This window comes from Piliocolobus tephrosceles, chromosome 10 (genome assembly GCF_002776525.5).
Source record: "Piliocolobus tephrosceles isolate RC106 chromosome 10, ASM277652v3, whole genome shotgun sequence".
In the NCBI taxonomy this organism is placed as follows: Eukaryota; Metazoa; Chordata; class Mammalia; order Primates; family Cercopithecidae; genus Piliocolobus; species Piliocolobus tephrosceles.
This window is the reverse complement of record NC_045443.1, coordinates 39,437,976-39,461,664: the sequence shown is the minus strand read 5'-3', so window position 1 is coordinate 39,461,664 and position 23,689 is coordinate 39,437,976. Positions and strand designations below refer to the sequence as shown.

The following is a 23,689-nucleotide window of genomic DNA, read 5'->3' as shown; positions in this document are numbered from 1 at the left end:
TACTGGCGTCCGGAGGGAGGGTCCCGATTCCCTCCTCTTGCGCTTGGGGAAAGGGCTGGTGGCTTTTTGGCAGGGGCGAATCAACTCCCACCACTCTACCAACCCCCTGCCCCGCGATGGTGTTTTCTGAATGTAACACGGATATAGGAAAAAATGGGAGCGTCTTCCTCTCTTGAGGTAGAAAAAGTTGAAGAAACGAGGCATGTTAGTAATTATTAGGAGCGGGACTCAGGATGCAGCAGAAAGCTGTTAAATTTTCATTGCCCTCTAAGAAAAACAAACGGCATCGCCAGTGACTATTGGCAGTGCTATGTTATTCTTGGGACTTTGGGAAAATTGTTCACAGATTGTCTTCAGGAGGCTGAAGAATGAGGTTGGGGGTTGGGAGAGAGGGAGGACGGCTGGCATCACGCTGAGTTCCAGCTTGCCTAAGGAGGGTTCAGGATCACAAGCCGAACACGTTTGGTTGCTGATTTTTAAAAGGATATCAGCGGCAGAACTGAGGCTATGAACAAGGCGAACACACCACGGGAACCAGCTTAAAGAAAAAAATAAAATAACCACCACCAACAACAAAAAAACATGTAAAAATCTGCCTCTCCTGCAGAGTTCACATGCTTTTGTGCTATAAAATGAATGCATGTATATGTGTCTTTTAGGATAAATTTTATGAATGGCAAATCAATGAAATTGTATCTTGTATCTGTTCATGCATACAGTGTTGTCTACTGCCTCGTTTTAATCAGTACTTCGGAGGGCTGTGCCTGCAGTTGATGTTATATAATTGACGTGGTTCACCATCAGACATTTTTTTAAATGTACTTTTGGAGTAGAGGGAACTTCCATCTGTCTTTTCAGACAGGCCCAAGGTGTAGACGGGTGAGGGTTGCTAATGTTTGCCATAGTCCGGCTCCAGATGTGTGAGCTCAGCTGTTGCCTGTCACTTAGGTGACAACTGGCCCTTTCCCACTAAGCCTTTGCTGTCTCCATTATCCTCAGTGAAGTGTCAGTGTTCAGCCGCCTTCTATTATCAGGAGTGGACTCTAGCCCCTTGGGAGCCGGCAGCCTTGTTTGACCGTCCCCAACATTATATCTATTTTCAGACTCTAGAAAGCAAAAAAAAAAAAAAAAAAAAAAAAAAAAAAAAAAATCCCATGACAGCAAGATAGATACATTTTGAATTGAGCATCAACTTAATCCAAAGATTCTGCTTTAATCAAGACAGCTCTGTAAGGATGACGCAATATTTGTCAAGCCTTTTCTCTGGAACAATATTTACTCCCACCAGGGGATTTTAAACTTAAACAGCAGCCATTCATCTTGCTGTCTGGTGGAGCCTATTTCAGTTTGCCTCCAATGTGGTCCTAGCCTTGGTGGCTAGGCTTGGCCTGGGACAGGAATCTGTCATTGTAGCCCAGCTGGAGCCTGAAGAAAGCAAAATACAGCACCTGCTGGTACCAGAGGGTTTCTAAATGCCATCAACTGGCGAGTCAGGAAACACAGAAGGAGATATTTTACAAGCTCTTCCAGAAATGTTTATACAAAGGATTTAGAGGTTAACAATGCATGTGCTCTACATATTAAAACTGGAAGGTGCTGCAAATAAATGGATGTTACTCACAGTTAAGGGTTTGCACACTTGCTGATGAACTTGAAAATCTCTAAGTTTAATAAGTTGTGGCTAACATAGTATGATTCATTCTTATAAATAAGCCTCAAAAGGAAGGAAGGAAGGAAAAGAGGGAGGGATGGAGAGAGGGAGGGAAAAAGGAAGGAAAAACTGGATAGTTTATAGAGATAGACACATTGATGCAACTGAATGGGCTTAGTAAATTAATTTTTCCATCTTTAATTTGGTACTAAGTGGCGAGTTATCACTGAGTGAGCCTGTTGGTTCACAGGTTTTAAAAAGAAAAGTGATATATTTTACTAAAGTGACAGATTCAATCAGTTCTGCCAGTAACACCAGTGAAGCTTAAAAAGCTTATTATGTTTTTATAATCAAGGTCCATGGAACCACTGTTTGTCCATGGTGGGTGGTGGTGTAATAAGTCAGCTTGAGTCTCTCAAATAAAATCTAATATTAGCTAGGGAGAAATAAAAGATCCCCTGTAGGGTTAATAGCTGAACTCTTAACTTTAGAGTCAGATGTAGGTAAAAGTCTAGTTGTTCCTAATATTCTCTCCTATGATAATTCTGAGAAGACTAAAAAAGTTAAATTTTGTAGTTTGTTTGATTACACCTTTTAAAAAGTAGCTGATTTCTCTAAAATATCTTATAATTACTTGAAAGCAAAATACAAAGACTTGAGTATTATGAGTGATTGTCTATAATACTCATGAAAAGGAACAAGAATCTTTACCAACTGTTTTCCAGTAATTAAGTAACTCTCTTAATGGCTTATACCTATATTTTGGGTAGTCTAATATTATGGGAAACAATTTTCAGTAAAGATTGTCATTACTTGCATTCTAGTTACTACAGTTAACTTCCTGCTTAAAGTAGTTTATAAAGGGCAAATTTTTCCTTTCAAAGAAAGACAGGAAAGGTACATGCAGTGGTGCTTGGCTCTATAGCCCCAGCTACTGGGGAGGATCGCTTGAGTCCAGGAGTTCAAGTTGAGCCAAGGCTACATTGTGAGACCCCATCTCTGGAAAAAAAAAAAAAAAAAAAAAAGATTAAAAAAATCAAAGTGATTCTCATCTGTGAATAGAAATGTTAAAAATATCACTTGGCTAGGATAGACTCTTCCCCCTTGGAAAAAATAGTTGTCTCTTTCATCTCCATATTATGTAAAATAATACCAACTGTTTAACCCTTATTAGTGAGAGAATGTTAAGATTGCTTAAATCTATCTATTATTATTCCACAATAAAGAGAAGGAGTTAGGAAAGTGAAAGGTTTGTGTTTCTGGGTTGCTTGGTTGGTGGGTTGGTGTTTTAAGGGACTATTACTTCTTTTTCTTCTGGTCACAGAAGAAAGGATTATTGGATTGCACCCTAGTATCTTTAGAAGATTGGTGTGAGCAAGCAAGTAGAGAGAGGGAAGTATGATAATCTGGGCATCAAGACCTGCATTGTTGCAGTTCCTCGAAACCTCACTCAGCCTATGGAGCCAGCACTCCAGAACACGTGCCAAGGACCAAGATGGCATTGAGGAATCTGGAGCAGCCCCTAGCCTCTAACTTCCCCATCTCTGGACACACAGAAGTGTGGTACCTCATCTGCCCCAGTAACTGGTAACCACACCCCCATTGTTTATGTTCATGCTGAACTGAAGTGGAGGTTAATTACCTATGTGTTGATGAATGAACATTTTGGAGCAGTGAAAAAAGCCTGGCCTAAAATTGTATGGGGAGTCCCAGTAAGCTGCTGTTTCCCTCCTTTCCCTCTCTCCTGAAGCAGGGATGGTGAACGAGACAGGCTTTACAGGTTGGAGCACACTGATGTCATGACACTTCTGGCACAGAGATATGACAGAATAATCAGATCACTTTTCTGTATGCCAGAATGACACGATTTTTCCAAGAACCATTCCTGAGCCACTGGTCCACTGGCATTGACTATTTCCAGTTATGGGGGTAGGGAGGGTGATCAAACCTCTCAGAATGTAATAATTCTTCCTATGTCTCTGTTTTATGCACTTGTTTAGACTAAATTCTAAATGCATTTTGGCTATTTTTGAAGGGACCTCTCCAGGAACAAGAATGATTGCCCAACCTGAACCTATTAGACCTTTCCAGCTTCATTCTCCTGTAAAGAGAGATTTTACATATAAAATAAAAGTAAAAATGTCAGCCAGGCAGAAGCCAATGTAAACATTTTAAAACGTAGAGCTGCAAACTAGCAAGCAGCTATCATTTGCATTTACTTAACTCTTCTCCCCTAAGTTTGGTCCTAAGTGAGCCTAAAAGTCAACTGACCAATTCAACAGTAGTTGCATTTTTCTCACTGGTAGATTTGGGGTAAACTCTTGGGAGAGATGCCTTTCATTTCTAGTGGATTACGCTTCAGAAAAAAAAAAAAAAAAAGTTAGGGCTGTGTTATTTCAGTTGTTCTGGTACTGAAGTCATGGACTTCTTTCTAGGAGTTTTGTCCCAGCTGCTGATTTATAACAGCCACCAGCTTCTCCTTTGCGTGTGCTTCTCTCTATGTCCTTTTCTCATTGGGTCTCTGGAAGAAAGATCTGTCAATAATGCAATGAAAATATTGCGGTGAGATGCAGACCGGTAAGTAGACTCCTCCATGCTGACCACTCTCGCTCAGCTGCCCTTCTTTTATCTGAGGCAGAGATCCCCTGACTTGCAATTATGGTCTTTGACTTTGGTAACAATTCTGTTTGAAATGTTTCCAGTTATACACAATATTGGCGGCATGTAGCAGCTGCATGCCAAAAAGCATTTCGAAGTGTGTTCCAAGACTCAGGCTGTGATTGCTTTTAATTTAAATAAAGGCTATTTGGTTTCCTGTGATGTTTTTTATAACCACCTTTCCCCCATTTTTGTTGCCTTTAAAAAAACAAGTCTAATATAAAGTAGCCACCACGTAATGTGCTATAATATTGGCCCTAGTTTTCTAGGATAGCCATTTTCTTTGAGCAAGCACAACAAACTTTTTAATAAAGGAATTTTAAAGAAACATTTATAGCAGTTTGGATTACCCCAAAGAATTAAAGAGGAAAAGGTTATCTTAGAGCATATTATAAGTAGCTAATGTTTTCAAGTTTGCCTCTCTCCCTTTTTAGGGGCATATCAATATAATTATCTTTTTAGGTTATTGGATATCATTTGGTACACTGTTTTTTCAGATTCCTCTATTTTTGTGGGTCTATGAAGAAGTGTTGTAAAAGAACGTTAAAAAGGTAGAGAGATCTCAATAAGAATATTCTTAAAACGGGGGATAGAGGGGAATCAGCACATAATTTCACGATTTTATTGGAAGTAAACTCTCCAAATCTGCCTCCTCTGTGGGCTTGAAATCTCTGAACACGGAACCCTTTTTAGAAACCGTTTAAAACTGGTGGTTTAAATCTTTTAATAGCTACCAGATATATTTGACTTATTAGATCTGAAAATAAGAAAATATACACACTCAGAACCTGGAGTAAATGGATAGGTAATAGAACTGGGGTGTTCTGTTTCCAGGACAATTTTGGCCCGCCTGAAACATAACACCTAGAGCTAGAGGGTATCCAATAGGTGAGGTGAGATGGTCCTAATTAAGGTGTTTTCACATAGGCTCTTTGAATCCTGGCAAAAACATCCTATCAAATATAGTGCTTTTTTGGGTCGAACAGTAGTTGACTTGCATAAATGCCAACATCTCTTCTGGCATCTTTGGAAATCTTCCACAGTGTAATAAATAGTACTGTATAATCCAAATTTGTAAATTCCATGTTTCATGTAGCCCTTGTAGAGACAACTGAAATTAGCCCATGCTTCTAGGGATGATTGAGATCCTGGAGGTTAGGTGACTGCCTAAATCCAAAGTACTACCAGTAACTAATGCTGTTGGAGGCCTTTGATGAAATCTAGGAAAAGGTGTGAGGTTACTATGCTATAGTACTGTACTGTGAAGAAGTGCCCACCAAACAATGCTTAGAGTTTTCCCTTAAATACCCTTTATCCTTGGAAATTGTCTTTCGATTAAGCAAACCTTCTTGGAGGAAATTTGCTCAACTAGAGGTAAAATGAGGTTTATGTTATTTTACCAGCTGAACACCCTAGCTTGTCAGACACATCCACCTTACCCAGGCCCATTGCTATAGAGACAAAACCCACAGTAACTATGGTTGAAATAGAAAGTCTATTAAAACCTTTTTCTATATTGGCCAGCTCTTCTGCCCCAGTTAAAATGCTGCCTTCTGTGTACACACACACATATGAGTTTCAATCTAATAATACTAAACTGCTTTTAGCCATGTATAGTTTCACCAAGGGCATTTGTACTTCTTTGGTTTCTTTTATTTCACTGATAAGCAAATATTATGGCAATTTTCTGAAGAAACTCATAACTTGTTAACTATAGTTTACACTTCCAACTATCCTATTTACATGCATGAATAACCTGAGTTCCTAATTTGGGATCTGAAAAGGGGCTAGAATTCGGGGGTATCCAATCTTTGGCTTCCCTGGGCCACATTGGAAGAATTGTCTTGGGCCACACATAAAATATACTGACACTAACAATGGCTGGTGAGCTAAATAAAAAAAAAGAAATCACACACACACAGAAATCTCAGAATGTTTTAAGAAAGTTTACAGATTTGTGTTGGGCCGCATTTAAAGCCATCCTGGGCTGCATGTGGCCCGCGGGCCGTGGGTTGGACCAGCTTGCACTATGTAGTGCAGTATGTTGTTTTGCTTTGAAATATCTCTTTCAAATCATTTAGAGAATGTTAGGTTTTACATAAGAAGACTGCTTAGTGCTCTAATGTTGAAATACGTTATAATGTATGTCAAAAAGAGATTACATTTTACATTCTTCTGTGACTATGTAATTAATACGTATGTTCAGTGTTTGAAGTATATGCATGTTACATAATTTTTAGAAAGAGATAAAGTTAGGTCTGAAGTGCATTAGAGAATCACAGATGTTTCTTGTAAGAGAATACATATGCTTCAGAGGAATTTTGAACTGCTTTCTGACGCTAAGCTTTGTTCACTGCAAGGATCATATGAATAATTTCATTGAGTTGCCCCGTTCTTATTTACACAAGCCTTGAGAAAGGAGCTGAAGTGATAAATAACTTGCCCCCCTCACCTAGTTCTGAATTGCTTTAGCCTTTTATGTTTCATGAATGTGAAGGGAGGGAATAAAATATACAGAGAAGATGTTTGTGTTTAAATAACTTAATCATACAAGTTCCCTTTGTGGGCCTTCTATAAGCTTAAACAGCTTGGCAGGCTAATAGCCAAAAACGTGTCCTCAAGTACTGCCAAAAGTGTTAAAAGCAGACCAGGCTTTCTCCATATTGAGGTACTGGGAACATATTTTTTTTAACCTGAATTTTGGGAATAAATCAGAAAAATCACTCTTTTTTTTCCCCTCCCTTTCCTTACCCACGGAAACCAAAATTATTATTAATTGCAGTGCTGAAATGAGAAACTGATAGGAATTATGATGATTGTGTGAGAGTGTTTTAAACTAGCCTGATTTGGCTGTTTAGGCAGAAAGCAACCAGGTTATGATAGTGTATCATGGGTCTTTTTTTTGTTACTGTTTATGCTGCCTGTGGACACTGGCTTCTTTGCTTTAGTTCCATAACTCTTTTTTTGAGATAGAGTCTCCCTCTGTCGCCCAGGCTGGAGTGCAGTGGCATGATTTCGGCTCACTGCAACCTCTGCCTCCTGAGTTCAAGAGATTCTTCTGCCTCAGCCTCCCAAGTAGCTGGGATTACAGGCACATGCCACCACGCCTGGTGAATTTTTGTTATTTTTAGTGGAGATGGGATTTCACCATGTTGGCCAGGCTGGTCTTGAACTCCTGACCTCAAGTATCCACCTGTCTCGGCCTCCCAAAGTACTGGGATTTCAGGCGTGAGCCACCTCACCTGGCCTAATTCCATAACTTTTAATGAAATACTTTGTCAGTTTATTCTGTTTTTTCTCAAGCAGAGATCCCAAAATAGACAGTAGTGGAGGGATGTGCTGTAATAGTACAGAAAAAGCCTTTTTTTTTTTTTTTTTTTTTTGAGGCGGAGTCTTGCTCTGTCACCCGGGCTGGAGTGCAGTGGCCGGATCTCAGCTCACTGCAAGCTCCGCCTTCCGGGTTTACGCCATTCTCCTGCCTCAGCCTCCGGAGTAGCTGGGACTACAGGCGCCCGCCACCTCACCTGGCTAGATTTTTGTATTTTTAGGAGAGACAGGGTTTCACCGTGTTAGCCAGGATGGTCTCGATCTCCTGACCTCGTGATCCGCCCGTCTCGGCCTCCCAAAGTGCTGGGATTACAGGCTTGAGCCACCGCGCCCGGCCAGAAAAAGCCAGTTTTTTTAAAAACAGTTTTTTTGGATTAAAAACCAAAAAACTCAGCCTAGTACAATAACTGTGTGATTTTTGAGCCAGTCTCTCGGCCTCTCTGGGCGTCAGTTTCTTCATATATAAAATGAGGGAATTGGACTAGATCAGTGCATATTAATCAAAGGATTGAATGACACACATATAAATACAAATACACAGATTTTAATGCAGTAGGTTTTGGGTGCAGTCGCACTTTTAGCTTGAACAAGCTCCTCACATGATTCCAATGCACACCTGCTGCTGCGCCCTTAAATTAGATGATGTCTAAGGTGTCCTTCTCATTCCAAAATTTGTTTCTAATCCTACTAGAGTGAATTATCTGCCTGCCTGCTTTTCTTTCCTTTTCCTTTCCCTCCCTTCCTTACTCTCTCTCGCTTTCCCCTTCCTTCCTTCCTTCCTTCCTTCCTTCCTCTTTTGTTCATTCACTCTTAAGGACTGCTTTTATTCCTTAAAAGTCGTCATTGATATTTTGCTGTCAAAATATCATAGATGTCATTTTAACCTGGAAATGAAGGTCTATGTTCTGTGCCTGTGAGTAGATGCTAATCAAAAGGAACCATGCTTGTTCACCATTGCATACCCCATGCCTAACACAGTACCTGGCGCATAGTAGACACTTGACAAATACAGGGAGCCCAAAAAGTCAAGAAACTTAAAAATACATATACTGTTATGTTTTCAAATAATATGCTCAGTGTAGATTTTGTCAGTTTCCAAATACCTCTAGTGCAGAGTACCTCCAGATTTAAAATGAACATAACTGTTTATCTGAAAAACAATATAATAAATACATTATTTTCCTTCAGTTTCCAGACTTTAGGCATACTCTACAGTGCATTTATTATATTTTTCTCCAGGTTAACAACTGATCTCATTGCTTTAAATTTGGAAGTACTACAGTTGGAAACATATCTGGAGGTTGACAGAAAAAGATGTTAAGCATATTATTCAAAAGTATAATTAATATACTGTTGAAAAATAAGTTGATCCTATGTTTCCTCACTTTTTGAGCATCCATATTTGTTGAATGAATGAATTCCGATTTTCTGTGTCAGTTTAAGAAATATAATCTGACCAAATCACTGTAAAGGTTTTTAAATGTATCTGGGGCCAGGTGCGGTGACTCACGCCTGTAATCCCAGCACTTTGGGAGGTCAAGGCAGGTGGATCACTTGAGGCCAAGAGTTCGAGACCAGCCTGGCCAACATGGTGAAATCCTGCCTCTACTGAAAAAACAAAAAATTAGCTGGACATCATGGTGGGTGCCTGTAATCCCAGCTACCTGGGAGACTGAGGCAGGAGAATCTCTTGAACCCAGGAGGTGGAGGTTGTAGTGAGCCGAGATCGCACCATTGCACTCCAGCCTGGGTGATAAGAGCAAAACCTATCTCAAAAAAAATAATAATATAAACTCCATCTCAAAAAAAAATAATAAAAAAGACATATGATACCTACTTTACTTGGTTCATTGTTGTTTGTTGCCATTTTGGGGGAGGTTTTATTATTGTTTTGTTTGTTTTTTAATTAAAAGAAGAACTTTAAAACTCACCATTCTGAAACCTGGCTAACTATCCAATTTCCTTTGAACTTTTACACTATACAGATGTGGCCAGTGGCAAAATCAGCTAGCTTTAGCACCTTCTTCCTACTGTATGCCCCCTGCCAAATCAAATAATCAGAATGGAAAATTCTACCTGAATCATCTACCTGAGTTGTTTGCACATGTAACTGGAAAACTTTCTTTTAGTTATTATGTGAAGAAATACTGTGAGGCATTTTAGGAAAAATACTTAACTGTATTTTTCAAGTTATTTGAAGTTCAAGGATTATTTGAAATAAATTGAGAGCTGGTTCAGAGTATTGTATAAAGCCTTAATATTTGCAGATTTGACTTTCCTGAAGTTTCACAGAAAATCTCCTTGTTTGTACTGGACTTCAAGCTAATGTTAAAAAAAAAAAAAGACATGTGAAATCACAGCTCACTCTGTCCTTTCAGGTCTCTGCTCAAAGTCATCTGATGTCAGATAGCCTTCCCTGGTCATCCTGTAAAAATAGCAGCCTCCCTGCTTTTTCCCAGTCACCATCTAACACCCCCCAATCCTCTTAAGCTGCTGTACCTTTTTTCATAGCACTGTTAGATATTTATTGTGATAGCTACCTATTCCCTGAAGATGCCTCTGTACGGTTTTGTCTACTGCCATTTTAATGTTGTATATAAAATAAAGATAAGGTCAGGCACAGTGGCTCACGCCTATAATCCCAGCACTTTGGAAGGCCGAGGCGGGCAGATCACCTGAGGTCAGGAGTTCAAGACCAGCCTAGCTAACATAGTGAAACCCTGTTTCTACTAAAAATATAAAAAATTAGCCAGGCTTCGTGGTGTGTGCCTGTAATCCCAGCTACTCAGGAGGCTGAGGCAGGAGAATCACTTGAACCTGGGAGGTGGAGGTTGCAGTGAGCCAAGATCGTGCCATTGCACTCTATCTTGGTCAACAAGAATGAAACTCCGTCTCAAAATAAATAAATAAATAAATAAATAAATAAATAAATAAATAAATAAATAAATAAATAAAATGAAATAAAATAAACCCAAATAGTAGCCAGTATTCTGTTTTTATCTGAGCTAAAAATTTTTTAGAAAGGAGATAAAGATATTTTGTTTGGAACATTTTTGTGTTTTTTTCCCCCCAGCTGAAGTGGAGTTTCTCAGCTGTTTACGCTTTTATCTAAATAAAGCCAGAGAAACATGATAGAATAGGAGGAAAGATGCTTATCAAATAACCCTCCTTCCTTTTCCACACCCCCAAGTGATCAAGGAAATGTAATCATCTAGCAAAGGGATGCTATATTAATAGAAGATTGAATATTTGCAGCAAGGAAGCTGTGTGACTTCCTTCTTCATAATACACCCACGCCACTCTGTAACCTAAAAAAAAAAAAATAGAGGTAGAATCTTCAGAGAAGCTTGTATGTTAAAACATGGATGAGAGACTGTCTTTCACTCAAAAAATCTCCCGATATAAATTCCAGGGGTGAAAAGCTAATCCTCTAAGTGATTTCAACCAGCTTGCTAGGAAACCTAGTTGCTTGAAATTATTCTTTTAATGTCTCAACTTCCAGAGCTAAATTGGCAGTGAGTCAGTTTTCCTATTAAGAAGTTGAGCCAAACTTATTTATCCAGAAATTACCATGGTTTAACTTGGGGGTTCTTTATTATAATGAGACTAATACCTCCAAAGTACACAAAACGCTTTCATATTCATCTCATTTATCTTCCTTGCATCTTTATGTGCAGGTCTGACCAAGGTTATCCCAATTTACTGATAAAGAAGCTACCTTTTAGTTCAAGATGCAGCTTCCTGAGGAGCTTTGGTTTGGCAGTTCCTAAATAAAGGAATGTTTGCAGTTAAATTTTTAGAAAGAAAGATAAAAAGAACAATAGAAAGGGAAAGTAAGCAAGCATTTGTAGCTTACCCAAAATTGTTTGATGATGTTTTATTGTTTCATAAATATTGCTGTGCTTATGTGTGTTCTATATTAAATGCTTTTACATAATTATTGCATCTCCTACTAACTTACATGGCATCTTGGATGAGTCACATAATTTTCTGTTCTTACCCACTCTGTGCCTCAGTTTCCTGAATTGTAAAGTAAGGAGAGGCTGATTGATTTTTTAAGCTCAAAATTTACTTGACTCTAAAAATTTGGAGGCCATAACTTCAGGGGGATAGATAATAAATAACAAATGTGAGCTGGTAATATTATTATTAGTCTCATCATTCTCACTACCCAAATCCCGAATTAGAATTTTTTTAACAGTCTATTTCAAAAGTATTCATATGTGCCAGGTGCAACTTATAGCTTTATATATTATTCAGTGTGGCCAGTTAAAATTCAACAATAGTTATGTTTTAAAGGCATAAGGACCTAAGAGAATATACTCTTCCCCTGATCAAAAGTCTGGTTTATAGTTTACCTTAGAGTTCAATGTGACAGCTAAAAATAAAATTGCAATGATATTAAAGAGCAAATTATTAATCTAATGTTGTTACAACAGTGGCACACTTATGTTTATACTAAAAATTACAAATGTGATTATTATGTTTATACATGGGAAATGTGGACAATTTTTAAAGTAGTACTCAAATTAGCATGTTCACTTGTTGACGCACAGTGATTAGAACTGTGTTTAAAATGTGCATGCCCATTGACCAAACAGGATTTAATTTTGGGAGGCTTAGAGAGGGTTTGCTGGAAAATAAGAATAACCTGACATTCATTTGAGTTGCATTCCTAATATTTTCAATAACCCTAATAACTTTCTTATCTTCCAAACTCCTCAGATAAATGCTGGTGTAAATATGCAGTAAGTAGTGAAACTCTTCCTATATTAATCTTTGATAACACATGTTGGCATATGTCCCCATACCTACTGGCCTGGATGTTCCTTTTAGTAGCATTGTAATTAATTAAATCACTCACTTTTCAGCAAATTCTTAGAACCTTAGGTCTTGTTCACATTCTACTTAGACTGCACCCAAAGTTATAAGTGGCCCACCGGGAAGCATCATACTATCTGTGTTACATCTGAGATTAAGTTTTTGAATTGTTCAGATGAACACAGCGGTGAGCCGTGGTGTGTCTCCCAGAAGATTCTTAAGTGACTATGAAGTGCTGTACCAATAGGAAGAACTAATAAATGTGACATTAATAATCACCAGTTTGAATCTGGGTCACTTCAGCCATGACTCAAAGATCAGACGCTATCAGATGGTAATGACTGTGTGAAAATTCTGCAGGAAGGCATTTCATTTCTTAATGACACCTTTGTTGGCCTTCTCAGCAGACTGTTAGAGGGTAGAACAGAAATAAAGTCGAATATGCCCCTTGGTCTGGAGGCTAGCGCTCCAGGGTAGAGTTGGCACACTTCTGCAGAGATGCTTTAGGAGCAGTTCACAGTGTTTTGTGTTGTTCTCTCTTCTTAGATGGATCTGCAGAACCTTTCATCTTTTGCCTCTTTTCCTAACCATTTATTCACTTCAAAGTGATGGGAGCTGTTTTGCATATTCTCTGCCTTGTTTTCTCTTCTCTGAAAAGTAAGGAGAAATTGCACTTACAAACGCATGTTAACCATTTAATGTTAAGCTTTCCCATTTTTATTTCAATTTGGTGGCATGGTTTTCCTTTCAACACACCTTTATTGAGTGCCTGTGGTTTGCCAGGCATTATGGTAGGTTCTGGGAATACAAACATTACATAGGAGTGGTTCAGTTTTTCAAGAGCGCAGTGTTTTGTAAGGGAGGAAGGCATGTAAGCACTTACTGGCAGTATATTGTTGTAAAGGCAGGAATAGAGAAATGTACCGGATATAGCAGTAGCACAGAGGCAAAGCCTGAAGTTATTTTTTCTGTGTGGACTATTAAGGGAGGCTTCAAAGAGGAAGAGATGATTGAGCTAGGTCTTAATGACTAAATAGGAGTTTGGCCAAGCCAGTATCAGAATAGCAGAATGGGCCAGTTTAGGCAGAAGGAAAAGTATATACAAAGGCAGGAAACGTTAGACAAGCATAATGCTTTGTGAATTTTAAGATTTTTCTTGTTTTTGTTTTTGTTTTTTTGAGACGGAGTCTCGCTCTGTCGCCCACGCTGGAGAGCAATGGCATAATCTCGGCTCACTGCAACCTCTGTCCCTCAGGTTTAAGCTATTCTCCTGCCTCAGTCTCCTGAGAAGCTGGGATTACAGGTGCCCGCCACCATGTCCAGCTAATTTTTGTAATTTTAGTAGATACGGGGTTTTACCACATTAGTTAGGCTGGTCCTCAGGTGACCTGCCCACCTCGGCCTCCCAAAGTGGTGGCATTACAGGCGTGAGCCACCGCACCCGGCCCAAATTGCAAATTTTTCTATTTGGCTGTAAGATGAACTGTACTGTTAGGGACTGATTGCCACCTTTGTAAATCAGTTTAAATCAGAAATAATATATGAATTTTGACAACTTTTATTGTAATCCTGTCTTTTCTGTGGCTGGCCTCAAGGTTCTAAGTAACAACTCTCTGTGTTCCTTCTTAAATATGGCATTTACCTGGCCAGCCTACCAGGTGTTTATACTTGTGTCTTTTCGTCGTTATGTTGTTACAATCTGAACTTATTTACTCTTTAGTTTCACTGCCAAGTTTGAATTTCAGCCTCAAGTGTTTAGATAACATTATGTAATGAATGTCATACTTTTATGACATTTGCTTTAGTACTGTAAGAGCTTTCCATGAAAGCTAATGGTTGAAAAAGAAGCCTGAATGTCACCAAGTGGCCTCCAGATGTGTTTTATTGTGTTGGTATCTGTTTTGTTTTCATATAACCTTTTTTTAATGTAAAAAAAAAAAAAAAAAAAAAACTTTACCAAGCAGAAATAGCAGACAATAGTCTCATAGGAGATGAACTATTTTCTTCATTTCCTGATTGTTATGTTTTGAGCTCTTGCTTAAAAAAACAGCAACAACAAAAACCTACTTTTCCATAGAAGAAAGCCTCCACAACAGTATAAATACTGTACTTTTAAAAGCAAATCACGTTTGTTTGTTTTTTGAAGGTAAACTCACTTCTTAGATTGAAAGGTTCTGCTTTCTTAGGTTGAAAGGGTCTGTTTTAATATGTTATTCATCAGTGTGGTAATATTAAAATTGTGATTTAACATCTTTGAGAATTTCTGCCATCTAGTTGTTCACTGAGCAATCAGGATGTTTTCAGGCAGTCTGGTGTGTGATAAATATTTTGTAGCATATGTGGCTGAACATGTCAATTTCAAAGAGCTTTACAAGCTTTAATTAATTTTCACAATAACCAGACACAATTTGCTTTATTGATGGAAAGTGCACAGACAGTGGGGTTCAGAGTCTTGCCCATATTTGTATAGTAAAGTGGTTTTCAAACATTTTTTATTGCTGAATGCTTTTCTCAAACATAAGATTATCTGGAACCCTAGCATGGAAAGTAGGATTGCTTTCGTTGGGAGCTGGAAAGGAGTTTGTCATAAGGCAGCCATATTTATAAAGACACACACACACAAGAATACCTAGTTAAATTTGAATTTCAGATAAATAATGAGTAAGTTTTTAGTATACATGTGTCTGAAATATTGCATGTCCCCAAGAAATTATTGGTTGTCTATCTGAAATTTAGGTTTTACTGGGCATCCCGTATTTTGCCTGGCACCCCTAAGCTGGTAACCATAACCCCATCCCTCAGCTCCCTTCTCTCCTTCCAGCCAGGTGGGGTTCCTGATTCCTCGAACACAGCTTGAAAACCACAGACAGGAGAATTCTATACAAATGCTGAGAAAGAAATAATAGTATATTTTTCTTCTCAGTCCTAAATTTAGACAATATTACCACTTCCTTGGCTGTGTTAGAGAATCTTCATGATGATGCATACATGGCCACACATAATAATTTTAAAGAATTATTGCTCAGCCGATGCAGTGGCTTATGCCTTATAATCCCACCATTTGGGGAGGCCAAGGTGGGTGGATCACTTGAGCCCAGGAGTTTGAGACCAGCCTGGGCAACATGGCAAAATCCCATCTCTGCAAAAAGTACAAAAACTAGCTGGGTGTGGCAGCATTGAAGGATTGATTGAGCCTGGGAGATGGAGGCCATAGTGAAGTGAAATCTTGCCACTGCACTCCAGCCTGGGCAACAGAGTGAGACCCTGTCTCAAAATAATAACAATAATAATAATAATAATAATAATAATACAAAAAGAATTATGCTTTGCTTTTCCTTTCTTTTATCTTAGAATAAAATACTTTCTCAATCTTTGGGAATAATGTTTAAGTCACCTATTTGTAGAAGCTAACGCCTGAACTCCTGTGAGTTAAAGAGAACTGATGGTATAATCAGTATTGCAGTTGGCCACATAGAGTCAATAAAGAGAAGAATGAAAAGGAGTTTGTGAGTATGCCTCTAAAGCAGCCCAGCGCAGAATTGTCTCATGTGGACTTCTCCTTGTCTATTGATCTATTTGGCAAGCACTTCTTTTAGTGGTCCTGGCTTGATGGCAATGCCCATTGAAGTAATTATGTTATTTTGCTCTAATATTTTAAAGCAGCCTTCAGGTATTACTCTCATTTCTCAGGTCAACTACTCCACATTTTATTTATTTAGCCATTAAATGTTTTAGTGTAAGTGAGTACAGTCTGATTAGCAATCAGAAAGCACTAAGTTTGTTTAGGCTGAAACACTCCTCCAGTGCCCAAGGAACTCACTGGATTAACTGATTTTTTTAAAATCTTTTTTTAAACATACAAGAAACTGAGGACCATAGCCTGGATCTAAGGAAATCTATGTACTTTGGGTTTGATGCTCTACATGGGTGACCTACTAACTCTGTGTAAAATTTTGTATTTACAGAATGTTAGTAGTGGTTTATTTCCTGGTGGTATAGGAATGCGTATAATTTTATTCTTAAATTTTTTTTTTACCTTTCGGACAGAGTCTTGCTCTACTGCCCAGACTGGAGTGCAGTGGTGCTATCATGGCTCACTTGTAGCCTTGACATCCTGGGCTCAAGCAGTCCTCCCACCTCAGCCTACCAAGTAGCTAGGACTACAGGTGCATGCCACCATGCCTTGCTGATTTTATATATGTGTGTGTGTGTGTATATTAGAGATGAGGTCTCACTTTATTGCCTAGGCTGATCGCAAACTCCTGGACTCAAATGACCCTTCTACCCCAGCCTTCCAAAGTGCTAGAATTACAAGCTTAAGCCTTGATTTACAAGCTTAAGCTTGATTACAAGCTTAAGCCATGCCATTCTCATGTTATATATATGTGTGTGTGTGTGTGTGTGTGTGTGTATATATATATATATATTTTTTTTTTTTTTTTTGAGACAGAGTTTTGCTCTTGTTGCCCAGGCTGGAGTACAATGGCACGATCTCGGCTCACTGCAACCCCCACCTCCTGGGTTCAAGTGATTCTTCTGCCTCAGCCTCCCGAGCAGCTGGGATTACAGGTGCCCGCCCCCATGCCCAGCTAATTTTTTTGTATTTTTTAGTAGAGATGGGGTTTCACCATGTTGTCCAGGCTGGTCTTGAACTCCTGGCCTCAAGTGATCCAGCCATCTCAGCCTCCCAAAGTGCTGGGATTACAAGCGTGAGTCACCGCGCCCACCCTAGAGATATATTTTAAACAATGTTCCTGTGCTTAAATGTTCCAAAGTAGGGATGAAGATCATCTGGGATATTAATAGTAATTTTTTTAAATCTGCAAATGTTTATGTATCTTTCAAGGTTAATTGTATTGTGAAATCTGCCCAAACTGTTTACACTTAAAATTTCTCTCTCATTCATTCATTTATTCATTCAACAAATACTTATTGAAGAAATATAATATAGACATAGTCCTTAATATTGCAAGAAAGGGATTGGTGAGGTAAAAGGAAAAGAAAGGGAAAGTGAAAGATATAACCCACAATCTTTGTCCTTCAAGACTTCACTATGTCATGGGGCAGGACTGTGGCATGTACTCATACAGGTGCCCCTGAAATGGGGAGAAAAGATGATTGGTCTCTATAGCAAATGAGCTCTTTGATGCGCAGTGATAGTAAATGACTTTCATGAGGCTGTGTGTTACTATCAGTACCAGAACACCCAGGACACCTGAATTCCTATTACGGGTTCATACCCCTGCGTCATAAAAACAAGCACAAACTCCTGTCCATCAGGTTCTGAAAAGCCATCACAATCCCTGCTGCTTTCCAAGTCCAAGGCCTGAGACCAGGGAGTTCACCTGCTTCCTCAGACAAGACCAGCCCCAAACTGGCTGCAGACTGAGGCTAGGATCCCCACCAGCTTTAAACACAGCCTGGATTTGTGCTGGATGGTGTCACCCTTCTGTAGGCTGGTTTCAATTATTTTGTTTTTTAGCTTATTTTTATATTCTCTTGGAGGAGACAATAGCCTGTAATTTTATTCCTGTAATACCTCTTCATAAAACCTGTTTACAGATCTGTTTTTTACTCTAAAACTCATACCAAATCATGATATGGAGCAGTCCAAAATATTTGTGTTTTTTTCTTATAATATTAACACGTGAAAAAAGTTACCATTCATTATGTTTACCTCCTTTCACAGTTCATATAGGGTGAATTTTACTCTGTTTCTCAGTGGCTGGATGAAGGCAGAATTTGACAGGCAATTTGAGGGGATTTGTATAATAAAGCCTAGAAAACTAAAGGTTTTGTATGTGTTAAGACAACCTTTGGGTCAAAGTTAAATTCACACAAACTATGGCATAGTAAATTAAACTGAGTTATTGTTGACATTAATATGTAAATACTTATAAAAATAATCTACCAGATATACAATATAGTTGCTTTAAAATAAGGTTAAATATTTTATTCTTTATTTTGATTGGATATGTTAAAGGTTATGTCATAATTTAATAATTTTCAAGAACTTACTGAATACAGAATATTTATTTATTTATTTAGAGACAGAGTTTTTGCTCTGTTGCCCAAGCTAGAGTGCAGTGGTGCAATCTCGGCTCACAGCAACCTCCACCTCCCGGGTTCAAGTGATTCTTCTGCCTCAGCCTCGCAAGTAGCTGGGATTACAGGCACCCACTACCACGCCTGGCTGATTTTTGTATTTTTAGTAGATATGGGATTTCATCATGTTGGCCAGGCTGGTCTCGAACTCCCGACCTCTGGTGATCCACCCACGTTGGCCTCCCGAAGTGCTGGGATTACAGGCATGAGCCACCGTGGCCGGTCCAGGAATTTTTACTTTTAAGATGCACATTTGAATTTGGAAATCCACTGAAGTAGATATGAAAGAACTTTCCTAAAGGATTTTTTTTACTTATGAATAAACTAGGTGTTTTCTAGAAAGAGAAATATGGGTGCCATTCAAAATTGCCTAATCATAATTCTGTGAGCTGTTGAAATCAAACAAATGCCTTGATCAGTTGAGCTGCCAGATGGAATTTTATCTAAAACCAGTTCAGCGGCTTTCATACTTTAGGACTCCTGTGAATTTTATCACAAAATTACTTCATACTCCATTTGGAAGGTAGTTCCTTAAGCATGGAGTATGACAAGTATTTAACAGTGCACAGTGAAACTTAAATAATTTATGACTCAAGGAAGGGCGCTATATCTAATTGAAACATCTAGGGTAATTCAGGTAGGTGGTCATAACCGCTCAGGTGTCATGCACTATTCCAATTCAGATTGGCTAATGAGCCTATAAGGCTTTGCCTTGCTTTTCTTGAAAGTTTGCTTATCCATTAGCACAGTGCCACCTAACATCACGCTGGGACATTGATTTTGAATTGATTCACAAAGGAGTGCCAGGCATCACTTAGTGACTATCTAGTCAATAGCAGGTGTCCTCTGCAGATCTTTCATTTCAGTCTGTGCTGTTTAGCTGGTGACACAATCTTTCAGCTTTACCATCCTGAGCAAAATTTCCCAGTGCCACAGTGCTCATCTTAAACATGAAGCCTGGTGAAGTGATATGTTCCCATTATTGATCCATCTGTTCCAGAGATTATGTCACCACGAAGGAGTTAATTGGTCTTGTTTTGAGGGTCATGTTTAATTGCATAGGTCAGCAAAGGAAGATAAATGACTACTTCTTTAAGTCTGTGCCTCACTTTTTCTCTAAGACTGCTGAAACAGTACAATTGATTTCCTTATTGCCACAGCTGGCACCGTAAGAGTGAAATACAAGCTGAAAAATATTACTGGTATATAAAAACCTGAGTTAGTGAGTCCAGATAGTTAAATATAGAATATGCCTAAACCGAGTGCTCACAGAAATCTTCCCACATCCAATAGGAAGAAAGGAGGCACTAGATGGCAGTCTTCAACAAACTTGAAATGACATTTCCTCTTAAAAGAAATGCATTACCTAAAAGCAGTTACTTCTGTTCTGAATGAGCTTAGGCTTGAACTCTGCATCATAAAAATTGCAAATCTATGGGCATTATGTACTTTAATGTCACATGATAGAATTTTGTTTTGAAATGTAAAATGATTCCTTATAAACTTTTAAAGGTCCATTGCTAAACTAATTACTAAGTTATTTTGATACCTGTTTTAACTTTACATTTTAAGATGCCATTGGAGAGCTTTTTTCAGGATGTAAGAGCTAGGGAAAAAATGATGGTATGTCCATAAAGTGAAAAATTATGCAGCTGTTAAAAATAAAGATGTAGAGGTAAAGTAGCATGAAAGAATATTCAGGACATATTTAAGCAGAAAAGGCAGATTATAGACTAGTATATATGGCGTGATCACTCTTTTATGGAAAATAGTATGTACTCACGGTATATTGGTATGTCTGTTGGTCTCTGAGAGATGGGATTATGGATTATGGATTTTTTTCTTTCTGCTTATCATTTTTCTATCAAAAACTGGGGACTACAAAAGATGGGAGGGTAGAAGAGGGTTGAAGAATGAGAAATTACCTATTGAGTACAATGTTCACTGTTCAGGTGATGGCTACACTAAAAGCCTAGACTTCACCACCGTGCAATATATGCATGTAAGAAATTTGCACCTGTACCCCCTAAATCTATGAAAACAAATTCAATTAAAAGGTATATTTCTTCTGAATTATGATAGTTTTTAAGATGTACACAATAGAATAAATTGCCTTGCTGATCTGAGATGAACTTTTTGAAAATACTGCTTACAGTCTTTTCATTTTATCCATCAAGTATATTTGCCACCTTGCCCTATGTGCTTTCTCATGTTGCTCAGTTAGTATTTACACCATGAGATTTTTGTTATTTAAAATAATGCGATCTGGGCATGGTGGCTCACACCGGTAATCCCAGCACTTTGGGAGGCCAAGGTGGGAGGGTCACTTGAGATCAGGAGTTTGAAACCAGCCTAGGCAACATGCTAAAACCCAGTCTCTACAAGAAAATACAAAAATTAGCCAGGTGTGGTGGCATGCACCTGTGGTCCCAGCTACTCAGGAGGCTGAGGTGGGAGCATCCCTTAAGCCTGAAAGGGAGAGGATGCAGTGAGCTGAGAGCATGCCACTGTGCTCCAGCCTGGACAATCAAGCCAGACCCCATCTCAAAAAATATATATGTAAAATAAAATAAAATAATGCAAAAAGTGTTCCCTATTTTTCAAAGCGTAGTGAAAATGAGGCCATATATATTAGCAAATTCTAGGCAGATCTCAAGGATCATTTATATGTTAATTTATTTTCTTTAGTTTCATTTCCAGGTAGGTACTTATTGGACCAGATTCCATTCACAGTGAACATTTATGAAATACCAAAGATGTGCAAATCATACATTATTGGGAATTACAAATATTGGATTGCGAAGGAGATGAAGGTTTTCAAGGGTTATTTTTCCCTATGAGCTATTCTTCATCTGTGTGTGTATACATGTGTTTAGAGAGGAATGCAGAAGGTATATCCCCAGCTAAAGAAGATAACACTTATACCTTTTTTTTTTTTTTTTTTTTTTTTTTTTTGAGACTTAAGACTTGCTGTGTCACCCAGGCTGGAGTGCAGTGGCATGATCTTGGCTCACTGCAACCTCTGCCTCCCAGGTTCAAGCTATTCTCCTGCCTCAGCCTTCCGAGTAGCTGGGATTACAGGGGCCCACCAACACGCCTGGCTGATTTTATATTTTTAGTAGAGACAGGGTTTCACCATGTTGGCCGGGCTCGTCTCAAACTCCTGACCTCAGGTGATCCATCCGTTTTGGCCTCCCAAAGTGCTGGGATTACAGGCATGAGCCACCACGCCCAGCTGATAACACTTGTACTTCTTATCTTCTCTCTTGGACATTGATATCTTTGCTCCTACAGGTAGAGAAGAATGTGATTTGGGGAAAAAATGAAGTATTTGAAAAAATCAATAACACACCAAAAGCTTACTTCCATTTGAGAAATACTCCAGAAATAATCTGGCAAGACTGAAAACTTCTATAGCAGACTGTACTGTAGTAGTCTTTATAAAGCAAGTTCACAAAGTACAGTTCACTCATAAGGAGTCAGTGTAGACTTCTGGGGAATATTAGAGATCATTGAAAAGTGTATCCTGCCCTTAATAGAATACCTGGCACAGAATATGTATTCAGTAAATATTTGTTCAATAATTGATGGTATCCGTTGAGGAGCCTTGATCCATCAACAGATCGTCTTGGTTGAAAACCTCTGTATACTTGGCACAAGGAGCTTTAGAGAAGGGTACAAAGGCTCAATCTGCGGGACATATTGTTAAGGTATGTTGATCTCCCATGAGGCCAGTTTAGTTCCATTGTGAATAATTATTTAAAATAGTAGTATTAAATACTCATCTGTTTGCCCCTCATATGTTTGATTTTCTGCACCCTAAACTTTGAGGTCCTTGAGGAAAACAACTGCAGTATTAGGAATTTCTGTTTTAGAACCAAGCATACAATAGTGGCTCAAACATTTTTTCCTTGATGAGCAGATAAATGTTTCTCAGTTGAAAAGCCAAGTTTAGGACACCAGACCCTGATGACTGTATCAACCCCAGTGAGAGTCACTGTCCACTTCTTTATCTCTGGTGCCTGACTTGAAATAGCACAAAATGTTTGATAAATGGAAGGAGGGTGGAAGAGAGAGATAAAGAGAGAAAGTTTAATACAGATTCAGAGTTTAAGAATGCTTTTACATACATTCTCATTTAATCCTAATAACAAACCTGTAGGTCAATTGTCTCATTTTATAAATGAAGAAACAGGTTCCAGATGGTTGAGAGAATCCCTGTGGCCACACAGTTATTGAATATTAGCAGATTAGCCCAGAATCCAGGTCTTCTTACACAGGTCTGGTCCACTCTACCAGCTTGCTTGAGGCCCACATTTGGAGTACTGTCTGTCTCACAGCCACCTCCCCTTCCAATTGCTCTTTGCCATCATCCATCCTCAAACCCTCTCCACCATCTGTATCCTTCTAGGTTAGTAGCTTCAGCAACCACCGAGTTTTTCAAACTAGAAACCTGGACATTATCCTTAACTCCTCTTCTCATTTTCACATTCATTCAACCACAGGTCCCATCTAATTTGCCTCCTGGACATTTCTGGAACCAGCTTCCCCCCTCCCTCCATTCTTTCATCCCATTCAATAACCCACCTAAATCCAGACTTCCGGCCTCTTCCACAAAGCAGAGTGATCTGTCCAAAATGAGGATTTCATGATACCACACCTTTGTTCCAAATGTGCTTCTACCGAGAGCCCTCCACAGCCTGCTCTGCGCTCCTTCACGAACCCCCTGCCAGTCTCTCCCTGGCCTTTGACCATCATCTCGCCCCACAGGCTGGCTTCCATTGTCCCACATATCTTGCAGGGTACAATCACCTGTTTCTTGCCCCTCCTCCCATCCCCAGTTCCTTGTTCTGTCTCATTTTAGGAGAATATACTACTCACCGAGTCAGACTTCAAAGCGGGAGACTTGAAATAAAGCCCTCGCTGCTCCCAGAGGGCAGTGAGGCTCTTCCTTCAGTCCCTTAGCCCAGTCTGACCTCAGCACTCTCCTGTCTCACCAGCCTCTGGGATCCTGACTGAGGTCAGGGCTGGTTTAAAAAGAGAAAAAGAAGGTAGGGAAACTGGATGTGGATGAAAAGCAATTAGCAAAAGTAAAATAAGCAAGTACACAAAACAAATGGATAAACC

General features: G+C 39.0%; 1 protein-coding gene across 1 annotated transcript in view; it reads left to right on the top strand.

The window, feature by feature from the left end:
* PRICKLE1 (prickle planar cell polarity protein 1) overlaps window positions 1-23,689 on the top strand; it is a 131,343-nt gene that overhangs the window by 557 nt on the left and 107,097 nt on the right. The gene's annotated exons all lie outside the window — the stretch shown is intronic.